Raw genomic sequence first — 11,570 nt, 5'->3', positions numbered from 1 at the left:
AGAATCGGGATCTCTGGGGTTGGCTCCAAGGGACAGGCCCTCTTTCTCCCAACTCTGCTGCTGTTCCGCGTGACAACAGAGAATGACAGCCTTGGTGCCTCCACCCCCCCCCTCCTGGCAGCCCAAGGGTGTCTTCTCTCCAGTCGAGTCACCCTTGCTAGTTAGTATTTCCAAACAACTCCAGGTATGAAAGTCTGCACAGACTACGACGTTGGAATGTTAGAACTGGAGGAGACCCTAGACATCATCCAAGTTCACCCTGTCCCACTTCACAACTGTAAAACCATAGGCTCAGAAAGGCCAGTGAACCTGCCCAAGGTCACACAGCAAGTAGAAGAGCCAAAGCACAGGTCTCGGGACTCATCCTAAGAATCTGCCTGCTATTAAGGGTGACGTACGTAAGCTGAGGAAGGAATCCCTCGAAACACGGAGTTCTAATCACGGAACATCCCCTGGGAAATGGCAGCGAATGATTTAAGCAGAACAGTGAATTACAGCGGCCCCTCAAATCCACTGCTGGTGTCTAGCTACCCATAAAAAGGAGTGGAATTGTGACGAGCAGGGGACTAACTGACTCAGTGGGGACAGCTCCAGGTCACGAAGGGCAGAGACCCCGGCGTGATCGGCCTGTCAACGTTGGTGCAGCCAAGGGGACAGCTGTCGGGTCTCCACTGACTTCGTGTCCCAGGGACTCGGCAGCCTCAGAGCGACCTCCCAACTCGTGACAGTGCCTTTTCGTCCGGCCTGGAAGACCAACTCCCACTGACCAACTCACTGTTTTGTGCGCATCCCTCCTCTGCCGCAGGTCATAGTACATCCCTGAGGACAAACAGATAGGGAAGTAAACACACTCCTGCAAACACCTCCACAGAAAGCCAGCATCCTCGCTTGGGGGCACTTACCTGAGGACTTGCTTCAGGAAGCTGGCTAAAGGCTAGAACCGATGATTCTGGGCGAAGCTGAGCGAGATGCATGGAGTTTGGTAGAAAAAGTCAAGAGGATCAGCACAGCACGTGCGGGGCTTTGGTGTCCTCCCTGTGAGGCGGTCTCTCTGCGAGGCGGGGAATTGCTTTAAGGTCCCCGTAGAGGCTGCCTAGTCCGCCTCCGAGAGAATCGCCCACCTGGGCCTTCAAGGGCAAGCCCCAGCCTCTGTGCTTGCACCGTCTTTACCCGCCTAGCAGGTGGGCAGCATGGCGAGGACCTTGGGTGAACGCCTGGCCCAGAGGACGGACGCCTCCCTACTGGCAAGACTGGGCCAGCCCCAATCTCTGTCCCTGCCATCCGGAACTGGGACATGCTGCCAGCCTCCTCAGAGCCCGGAGGTAATGTAGGATTTCTTTGCCTCTGGCGTATAAAAAATGGGCACTCGGGATGTGGAGAGAGCCAAGAAGACACAGCTGGGCCTACAGACGTGAAATGAGGGGTCATGGGTCCCCCCCAGATGCAGGGAGCCTCTGCTTCCCAGTTCCTGGCCTTCGCGAGGATGGTCATATTCTTGGCCCCTTTTGTGAATTTCCCTGTGTTCTCGTCTGAGTGGGCTCTGCTCCTGGCTCTGCTCCTAGGCGGGCTCTGAAGGTCCCTACGGTGTTTAAAACGTCAGGTGAGCAGTTGTGGGAGGGGCCGGGGGGGGCGCATGGGAGCAGGGAGAAAAAATGGAGCTTTCCCATCATTTCCCTTCCTGCACGGCCATGTCTATGGGGGAGACACATAGCACATCCTCAAGGGAGGAATATATTCTTTTCTAGGTGACAATAAGAGTGTGTCTTGGGGTGATCATTTTTGAAATGGATGTAGAAAAAAACTGTGCGGCTGGCAAAGTCTGATTGCACTACCCAGGATTTGGGCCCCTGCCTCTCTGTGTCTTAGTGCTTGATTCCTTCCTCTTCCGCCAATGATTGGTATTGGGGGGGAGGGTCCAACAGTGTCTCCCCCAGTTCATGTCCACCAGAGCCCTAGAATGCAGCCTTCTTTGGAAACAGGGTTTTCGCAGATGGACTTAGTTAAGATGAGGTCATAGTGAATTGGGGTGGACCCTAAATCCAATGACAGGGGTCCTTGAGGAGAGGAGAGGACACATGTGGGAACAGCATCTGTGGGAAAGAAGCCCACGTGTCGGTGGAGTGAGGTGGCAGCGACCCAGCGACAAGCCTGAAGACTCCCCGAGGACTGACGGGCATTGCGCGTGGGGGCCTGCGAGGGAGGCGGGGAACACATTCTCCGGCAAAGCCTCCAGAAGGAGCCACCCTGCCTTGACCTCAGACTTCTGACCGCCCCAAAGTGGGACAGAACAAATGCGCCAGTGTATGGTACGTCGTTCTGGCAGCCCCTAGGAGGCTTGTACCGCAGGGAGAAGGGCCGAGGGCCTCCCGAGGGTGATGGCATTTGAGATGACCATCGAGGAAATGGTAGTTTTGTGCTAGTGCACGACTTGATAACATTGGCTCTTCATGCTCTGGTGGGGACGGCTGTTCTGGAGTAGGTGGCACTGACATGCAAACGAGTAAGCTTGCCTGTCATGATTAGCTTCCCTCACTCTCGTGACAGAAGGGAACGTGTCTGCTGGCACCCACTTCCTGCCGGGCCGCGTGGCAGGTGCTTGTACATTTCACCTTCCACTTACTTGTCACAACTGTCCCGAGAGAAATTATTACACCCACTTTACTGCTCAGGAAACCGAGGCTCGGAGAATGTGACCAACTGACTGATTAGAATTAGGGTTCTAATTCCAAACCTTCTCCTATGCACAAGCCATTTCCAACAAGTCATTCTGTCCTTAAGGCAAATCATTCATTTTAAATCAGGGAGGAGGTGGCACATTCAGAGTGTGCCCCGGAGTCCCAGGTGCAGAACTTGAAATAGGCCGTGTGCCTTGGAGATGCTCATGACCCCATGCAGTAGCGCTCCCAGCAGCTGGCCAAGGCTGCCTGGGTGATCTGACTGGCTGTCAAATGTCACCGGGTCCTGGGAGGTGGTGATGGTAGCCTTCCTCAGGGAGGCAATACAGGCCCTGGAGGGGGGTGGGGGTGCCTGGGAATGACACCATTTCTCCCTCGTACATCTCTTCTCTGCATGCCATGTCTTCCACACATTTGACTAATTTGATCCTTATAACTTCCCCAGGTGATGTGATTAGCCCCACTGGGGGAAAAAAAAAATCAGTGAGGAAATAGAGAGGTTGAGAGCTTTCTCCAAGGTTGCACAGCTAAGATGTGATACTTCATGCCACTGATACTTACTTCATGCCAAATGATCCCTGTTTGTAGACCACCTTCTCTACCTCAACAAAACTCTGGGTGAGAATAAATCAGGGAACAAGAGAAAACACTGCCGTGTGGCGGCCATTGCTCTTGGCTGTTCCCATTGTGTCCTCCTGGGACCCCTCCAGTGTCTGCATGGCCAGAGGTACGTTCGTGGCTGGCCAATCAGAGGACCCTATCTCCTTGGCCGCCATGACTGGGTCAGCAATGGCCACGTGACAAAGCTGGGCCAATCACAGGTCTTTAATTTTTGGTAGTAGCTGGGGGTAGGTGGGGTTGGCTCTTGTCAACCTAGACAGAAAAGCAGATCCTGGCACAAGAACTGCGGGAAGAATTGGGGGTGGGGGTGCGGTGGAAACCGATCCCTAAGTGCCAGAGGCCCACACTGTCCAAAAACCCCCTTTTCTCGAGAGCTGGCTTGAGTTGAGTTTCTGAAAGAATTGCAGCTAGTGCAGATATTCTCCGCTGGACTGGACCACATACTCCTGGATATTAGTTGAAATAGACTAACAGACCCCACAGTGAATAATGGCCCCAACAAAGGAGTTTGTTTCACATTTGTAACTAGTTCAAGGCAGTTCAAGGCAGGTTGGTGGTGGGGTAACAGTCACAGCTGTGTTTCCTTGCCATCATGGAGGACACAGGGCAGGGTCCAGCCCCACTTTAGTGTTTGGATTCTGAAGTCACCCTGGCTGTGAGCATTAGCCTATGGAAAGAGGATCGCATGTGGGAGACCTTCACGGGCCAGGCCTGGGATTCACAGATATCAAGGGGTGACATGGCCCCAGATGACTGCAAAGGAGTCTGGGAAATGTAGTTTGGCTGGTGCCCAGAAAAAGAAGAGTCCAGGCTTGGTCACCACCTCTCCGCTTCTGCCATACTTGGTAAATATCTTCCAATCTTGTTACCAACCCCCCTCCAGCACCCCCTCACACACACACCCCTGCCCAGACACTCCACTCTTAATTAGTCCTGTTCTTTGCAGCCGGTCTCAGGGTCCCTAGAGAAGAGAGGGCCCACTGGTGGTGGGACCCAAGCAGAGGCACCCTGTTGGGAGCCCCATGAGGGGCAGTAGGAGCGAGGACGCAACCCACAGAGGCTGTGCTGTAGAGACGTGCCAGCTGAGGGACATCGTGTAGGCCTTCCACCGCCAGCCCCATGTCCCCTGAGAGTGGAACCCCCAGGGGAGGTGAGGCCTCTCCACTCCTTGCTGCAGGTGCTCCAAGCAGTCTCTCCCCAGCGCCCTCCCACTCCAGAGCCTTGGCTGAGACAACAGCAGGCTTTGGGGGTCCCCAGGCCACCGGCAGAGAGTCGGGCTTTCCTTGCTCTTTCTGGCTCAGCATACAAAGTGCTAAGGTTGAGCCTCTGGGCCCTCACATGCCCCATCACCTACACCAGCTTCCGGAGCCCCTGGGAGAGTGTCCAGTGCTGGCCCTCCTCCCTCGGGGGACTTTGGGGGCCTCTGACTTTGCAGACACTCAACCTTATGTGCAGAGTCTGCTGTTCCTTCTCTGCCTCGGGGACTCCTTCTCTCCCCACCGTGCCCTTTCTAGCCAAAAGGGGAGACCGCTGCTCACCTTGGCACATGCCCCAGAACCCCACCATCACTGCCACACAAAGCAGATGGTTACAATCCAGACTTGAGCCTGGTGGGAAGCTCACCAGCAGGAAGCTGGCTGGTGGAGTTCTGGCTCAGGTCCACGCCTGGACGCATTCTGTTTTCAGCATCCTCCTGCTTGGTTAAATATCTGCAATATTAATTATTACAATTTATTAAACCTGGAGAAATAAAATCTTACTGAGCTCCCCTGGCCNGTTAAATATCTGCAATATTAATTATTACAATTTATTAAACCTGGAGAAATAAAATCTTACTGAGCTCCCCTGGCCACCGACCACCCCCCCCCCCCACTCCACCAAAATGGACTATCTTATTTTGCTAACTGCTCAAACATAGAACTCCAACTGAAAAAAATTGTCCCCACGGCTCATATTTTTCATCATTTGGTCATTAAATAGTGATGGATATAAACCTATAAAGAACCTAAACTGAACCTTTTAACAATCCATGAGCAATACTATCATTTCTTTAATAGAACCTGCTGACCGTGCCTCGCGCAGACACCATTTGTCATTTTCAGCACGCAATAATCAATAAGTTGGCTTGAAAATAAATAATATAACAGTCACAATATATTATCTTTCAGACTGGCCTTATACTAACCATAAATTGGACCAAAATAGGAGGGAAACTTTTACATAAATGTTAAAAAGTTAGGAACATCACGATTGGGTCCAGTACGTGTATTAGGCCATTGTCCGTCCTAATTCGCTTTCAGTTCTGTTGAGCTGGGCCATTGCTGCTGCCTCCCGCTGAGGCCAGGCAGGGGGGGTTGTGATCAGAATGGTATGTGGGGGCCAGATGTGACAGAGTTCTGTCCTCGAGTTCATGCCAGGGACCCCAGCTCACCTAACTTCAAGGAGAAAATGCTGGATTGGTCACATACCCAATGCCAGGGCTGGAAGGCAGTTTGCTCAGATCTAAAAGGGGGCCAGGGCCCAGATTCAGCCTCAAGGACTTTTGTTCTGTGGGACAGAAATGCCACAAAAAGTCCAGGCCACCAGGTGGCATGGACGGACAGTGGGTTCTAGAAGCAGCAAAGTAGCGGTCCCAATCACGGCGGTCTTCCTGGATTGGGCGACCCTTAGCTGCCCGTCCACAGTTCAGCTTGAGTGTGCTGGCCATCTGGAGCTGTTCTTCAATAGTAATAGAGAACCCATCAGCCCAGGTCCCCGGTTCATTCGTTCATTTAACAAAAAGTCACTCGGAGTCTGTTTTATATGTCCAGGCTGTGCAGCAGTGCAGCACAGACTAAAAACCCCTACTTCCTGGAGCTTATATGCCAGCCATGACTGTTCAACAGATGTGATAGGGGAATCTATGATCAGCCAGGAGGGAGGAGGTCATGGCCAGGAGCCCAGAGCTCAGAGGCGGCGTGTTGCTGTGAGGAGGGTGACGGACTGCCTCCCGGTGACCTGGGACTTTCAGAGCTAAAACCAGGGTGGCCACAGGCAAGGGTTGGAGCCGGAGCTCAAACTCACTTGGATCTAAGGCTTTCTACTCCCCCGCCCCCCAAGGGGTATCTTCTCACCAAAACTGGCTGAGTTACTCCTGGGGCGCTCATGCAGCCATTTGAGACAGCAGCTGTCACTCAAAGTTCCAGTATGACTGGGTTGGCAAAGACAGACTTAGATTATTTTGGCTTTTTTTTTGTTTTGTTCTGTTATTTTTGAAATAGAGACAGATTTTGAGCAGGGAAGGGGCAGAGAGAGAGGATCCCAAGCACTGTCAGTGTGGAGCCCAACCTGGGGCTCCATCTCACCAACCATGAGATCATGACCTGAGCTGAAATTAAGAGTCAGACGCTTAACCGACTGAGCCACCCAGGCGCCCCTGTTTTGGCTTATTTGCACAGAATTTGGACTCCAACAGACTGAGGATCCAGTCCCAGCCCAGTCACTTGACAGCTGGGTGCCCTCAGTCAAACGACTCAACCTTCCCTAAGCTTCAGTTTCCTCGCCTAAAAACGGAGACAAATGTGCGTTTCTCAGCAAGGTCTCGGCGAAGATCATCACGCACATGACATAGTCCATGGTAGGTAACCCATAAGTGGTGGTGTTATTAATACATGAAGTATTTTATCCCAGGAGCTAATGGGAAGAACTGCTCCTAGAGGCGGCGTGGAGGTAAGAGCCAGCGCCGGCACATTTATTATGAATCAGCTGGCTATGTAGAGCCAAAAATACTCTCCGCGGGTAGCGTCCCTGTGACTGATATTAAAAATGACTGATTTAAGAGAAAGTGCTTCACCCCTGTTGCAAACTAAGAAGGTAGGGCTGGAGTATTCTCAGCCTTAAATGCTGCCAGTATTTCATCTTTGGGTAGTCATAAAGTTAAAGGTTAATAGGCTGTGCAAATGACAGAGTTTAAAGGGGAAAATGGAGAGGGGCTGAGGCGCTCTGGGGCGGCCGCGGGCATGTGGGAGACAGGTGGCCGCTCACCTGCAGGGACGAAATATGGAGGTGGGGGCTGGCTGGGCCCTTTCTGGCCCTTCTTGTTCCTGCTCCCACGTGGGGATTCTTACCGCAAGAGCTCTTTCTCCACAGAGGGATTTCTTTCCTGGGTGGACTTGAGGACATGTGGTCTTGGAGAGATGGTGGCTGTGCGGGGGTATGAAAGTCAATGCTTCATTCAGAGCCCTGAGGAAGCGGCTCTCGGTGGCCCAGGGAGAAGACTGAAGGCTTCTGCTGGAAATGCATCGAGGCCCATTTTCACGCAGTTGACCCTGTGCTCAGAGCTCTGGTTCTCAAATTTGGGAGCACAGCACAATCACTGGTGAGCTTGGTGTTCGAATCCAGATTCCCAGGCACCAGCCCCCCACCAGAGGGGGGAGGGGCGGGAATCTGTATGTTAACAAATTCACACCCAGGGGCAGGGCATGGGTTCGCTTCTCTGGTCACCACCGTGGAGCCTTGATATCACCTCTTTCTACACGTGATTTGGGCCAGCTCTGTCCTGGGCTCCCTCTGGGGACTGACAAGAAAGGGTAAATGTGTGGAACTGTTCTGGCTGTAGGTACACACATAGGCCTCCCCACCGTTCAAAGTCTGCCCGCGACCCGAAGTGTTAGATAAAGCAGGAGCCGAGCTACCCGCAGACACAACTGACCTAGGGAGGAAACAAACGTTAAATCCGATTAAGCAGAACCCAGCTGTGGATGTCCCCTCTGGGAGAAGACTTTTTAACGGAGTTTCTTCCCACGCACCAAAAAATGTCTTCTCTCTGTAAGGAATTTAAGTGATTCCAACACACGCTTATTGTTGTATTTCCTTAGATCCTCACAAAAGCACCGTAGGGTACTGGGCACGGGATCCACTTTAGGACAAAGAAACTGAGGCCCAGAAAGGCCAAGTGACTTGTCTAAGGTCCTTGGGTGGGCAGAAGAATGGCCCCGAAGGATGTCCACACCTTTTCCACCAAACCTGGACATACATTACCTTCAGGGCAAATGAGACTTGGCAGTTGTGATGAAGTTAAGGGTTTTGAGGTGGAGAGGGGGCGCCGGCTGATGGGGGTGTGACTCGGGTCCTCACAGGGGAAAGAGGGAGGCAAGAGAGTCAGAGTGGCTCCAGGTGAGGACTCGCCCCTTCATTGCTGGCTTTGAAGAAGGAGGCAGGGACCGAGAGCCTAAGAATATGGCCAGCCTCCAGTAGCTGGAAAATGCAAGGAAACAGATTCTCTCCTAGAGCTTCTGGAAGAAATTCAGCCCCGAAGACACCTTGATTTTATCCTGGTGAAACCCGTCTTGGACTTCTGACCCGCAAAAGTATAAGATAATGAACTTGTGTTGTTTTAAGCCACTAAATTTGTGAGACCTTATAAGAGCAGCCCTGAGAAATGAATACAGTCACATAGAAAGAAAAGAGGGGAATTGAACCCCAAGTCGCTGGCCCTGGGCAGGCTCCCTACACTGCTGAGGTCAGGGGGGCGGTATGCACCTGTAAGGGGAAATACTATGATTCCGGCTACTTTCTTTTTTTCTTTTAATTTTTTCTTAATGTTTATGTTTGAGAGAGAGAGACAGAGACAGAGAGAGAGAGAGAGAGAGAGAGACAGAGCAGGAGTGGGGGAGGGGCAGAGAGAGATGGAGACACAGAATCCCAAGCCGGCTCCAGGCTCTGAGCTGTCAGCGCAGAGCCTGATGCGGGGCTCAAACCCATGAACTGTGAGATCATGACCTGAGCCAAAGTTGGACACTTAGCCAACTGAGCCACCCAGGCTCACCCCTGTGATTGCTGCTATTTTCTTTCTGAGAGGCAGTCTTAATAGCCACTGGATGGTAAACTATCGAACCTCCATTAACATCATCTCCCTTCCTGTCCTCAGCCTGGCCTGAGTTCCCTGCTCGGCAGCCCAGCCTCCTCCCAGCCCCTGCCTAAGGGACTAGACTTGGGACACTCAGCCTTGCCCAAACCCCAGAGACGTGGGCTCTTCCCTCCTCTCCCAAGGTGAGTCTGATGGGGAGCCTCATGGTGCAAGAGTCCAGAGAAGTCTGCTGCTTGTCCAGCTCCTGACCCTGTCCAGGCCGAGGCAGTGAAGGCCCTCTGGCCCTGATAGGGGCCGGGGCCGGGGCAGAGCCTTCCAGGACAGTCCTGGGAAGGAGCTGCTTGTGATCAATCTTGCCCGTCTCCATGAATTTTAAATAATAACGGCTTTGCTCTTTCTCGCTCGCTCTCTGGGTGCGTCAGACTGCAGCTTTTACAAGATCATATTTCTTCACATTTTCATACAATTATTTTAAATGGACAAGATAATGTTGAAATTCTTATTTAAAATGTATGCAGGTAGAGAATGAGCCTTCCTGCTTTTTATATTTAACACCAGACGGAGCAATAGAAGGGAATTTTAACAACAGAATTGAAGTGAAAGTGTCTTATGCATTCGTGATGGACTATGGTTTTAAGCAGCTGGGTTTTTTTGATGAATAAATAATTGCACCCAAAATAGATAGTTTGGCCATTATTAATCTCATTTTAGACTGTGCACAGTGTATTGATTCTTAAGTACAAGAATTTTTGTGAGTTTCACCAAAGGGCGATTTTCTTAATTAAAATGTAAGTTAAAGGGAAAAAAAGTCTCAGGAGTTTTGTCAGAGACAGAGGGGCAGGAGGCCTGATTACTTCTAGAATGAACCCTTTCCAGACTAATGCCCCCAGAGATATTTCATGCTGCCAGCTCACCTCCAGAGCAGCCAGTGAGATTAGCAGAGGCCCAGCCAGAACAGAGCAACGAGAGAGCACGGGGGGGGGGGGGGGGGGGGGGGGGGGGGGGGGGGGGGGGGGGGGGGGGGGGGAAGAGGGTCTGGGTGGCCAGCACCCTCCTGCTTGGTCTCCATCTGCATGACCCCAGAAAGCAGAGGTGTTTGCCCTCCCCCCCCCACTCTCATGAGTACCTCTTGCACAAACGTTGAGGCAATTACCTTTTATTCTCTTCAATGCTTACTAGGATTTTATAAATCGAGAACATTATAAAGAAGAAAATTTAATAATCCTATTGCGTAGATAATACATATTGACCTTTATAAAATCAAGGGGGTAGGAATACTCGTAAAGTGCAAGTAGAAGAGAAAAGTAGCTAATATTTATAGAGCACTCATGTGGTTTTCAATGTACAAAAACTGTGTAGGACAGACGCGGCATTATCCCTGCTTACGGATGAGGACATAGATGCTCAGGGACTGGGAGTGACATGGTCAACGTTGCCCAGGTAAGAAGGGGCAGTACTGGGTTTCAAACCCAGCAACCCGTCTCTCGTGCCGATTAGTATAACCATTTTGTGCCACCGTAGTGTAAGTGAAAGGTTATAAAGAAAAAGCAAAAGCCACTTGTTTTCTGCAGTCTCTCCCACTAAGGAAATCACCGTCAACAGTTTCTGATAATTTCTTCCAGAAAAAAGTAAACGTTTGCAACAGCACCATGTTCTGCTTACAGATGTCAGAAATGTGAAGCTGTGGGCACATTTTCTCATTGGTAAAATGGTAGGTGTGTTTGAAGCCCCGCATCGACCCCCAGCTTCCCTGGGGCTGCTCTTCTCCTGCTTTATCTGCTGCGATTCTGGGTCTACCTTTATGCAGGGGAGACCCATTGCTGTGGGGAGCAGCACAGTGAGACATAGGGGCTCTTCAAGCACCAAAGCACATCACCCCAACACAGAGAAGTCCCTTAGCCTGCAGGGAGGGGCAGGGGTGAGGGTGTCCTGCAGTCACTGGGAAGGCTCCAGAAAAAGACTGGATTTGGACTCTGCCTGGGAATTAATCCTTCTAGACAGAGTAGCAAAAGCATGGGTCAGAAATAAACGTGGTGCTGAGGGACAAAATCATTCTGGAAGGTTCTTTACATCAGCCTTGAGTGTAGTATCCATGCCACATTTACCTGCCACCTGGGAGACTGACGCTGTCACCTCCCAGCAAGCCCAGCTCAGGTGCCAGGGTTTTCCATCATCATGAATTGGTTGGTGGTCATTTAGGGGCTAGCGGTATGACAAAGACAGAGTTTGAAATCCTGGGGTTGGGGTTTCTGGCTGGCTCAGTTGGTAGAGCATGTGACTCTCCATCTTGGGGTCATGAGTTTGAGTCCCACGTTGGGTGTAGAGATTACTTAAAAAGAAAATGAAATCCTGGGGTATCACTCAACCACACTCAGAGAAGGGCACAGAAACGTGGCTTTGGAGGGCAGAGAAGGGTCCATCCTGGA

Source organism: Hyaena hyaena, unplaced genomic scaffold (assembly GCF_003009895.1).
Source record: "Hyaena hyaena isolate Hyena2069 unplaced genomic scaffold, ASM300989v1 scaffold_129, whole genome shotgun sequence".
In the NCBI taxonomy this organism is placed as follows: domain Eukaryota; kingdom Metazoa; phylum Chordata; class Mammalia; order Carnivora; family Hyaenidae; genus Hyaena; species Hyaena hyaena.
Note: the sequence above shows the minus strand (reverse complement) of the source record.